A 1,026-nucleotide genomic window follows, 5' to 3' on the forward strand; every position below is an offset into this window, starting at 1 on the left:
TCGTGGAAAATGTCAAAATCAGCCGCCGGAAGCGGCGAGTCGATATCAGCGGCGACTATTTAATTAAGTGCTAGATTTAAGACTTCCTGCGTTCTAAGAAGTGAACGCGCGAGAGCCGTCAATTAGCCTAATCTCTTGGCGATAACCCCATTGCCCTATAATTAGGCAAATAGAAAAGATCGCCGCCTAGTTCCAACTTGTGAGTTCTTGAAAAGGGACCCTTCCGGTCTCAAAAGATAAGACTCATTAATAAATTTGGCACACGCCAAACTACGCGAGGATCTTATCTACCGGCTGTCCACGCCGCACGAAATTTGCCAGATCCCGGATCTGAAGGGTCACCCCGGTAACCTTTTTTCCGGAAGCTGCGCCTCCCGAAAAACAAAGGAGCCGGACCGGGCTCCTAGGTATACATAGGGCTTCTCTGGGCATCTCGCGACACTCAGAATTCAGATTTCGGTATTAAGAAGTGGTGACTCTGTCACTCTGTCACTCTGTCACTCTGTTATTTTAACGGTCGGGAAAGAACTTAGAATCTGTGCGCGGTTGAAAATCGAGTGCCCAAGATCGCCCCTCGAGAGCCAGACAGAGAAGTCCCGCGCAACCATCTCTCGAGAAGCCCGGCTCGTACCCAACAAGTGAGCCCTGCCAGCTTCCCCAGCTCGCTTTCGAATTACAGCAAGGAGTAAGTCGTCACCTTTCTTTCTTAAACCGGGGTTAACTATTAACCGTGACTTGTCTCAAATGGGTGATACCCGATTGACCACGTCCCGATTGACCACCAGCCACTCACAGCGCTTGAACAGTAGAAAATCTCTAGGCACCGGCCGCTGTGAGTGGCTGTGGTCAATCGGAACGTGGTCAAACGGGACGCTCCCGTCTCAAATCAATCTCGTCCCCAGTGCGTCACGGACTAAACTTTAATGTACCACCGCGGCCACGCGACTCGCGATCAACCCGGGGTCGCCGAAGGCAAGAAGCATGGAGGCTTCTTGACCAGGCCTACCAGGAGTGGCTGAACTCCTT

Source organism: Wasmannia auropunctata, unplaced genomic scaffold, assembly GCF_000956235.1.
Source record: "Wasmannia auropunctata unplaced genomic scaffold, wasmannia.A_1.0 LD336106.1, whole genome shotgun sequence".
NCBI classification, from domain to species: domain Eukaryota; kingdom Metazoa; phylum Arthropoda; class Insecta; order Hymenoptera; family Formicidae; genus Wasmannia; species Wasmannia auropunctata.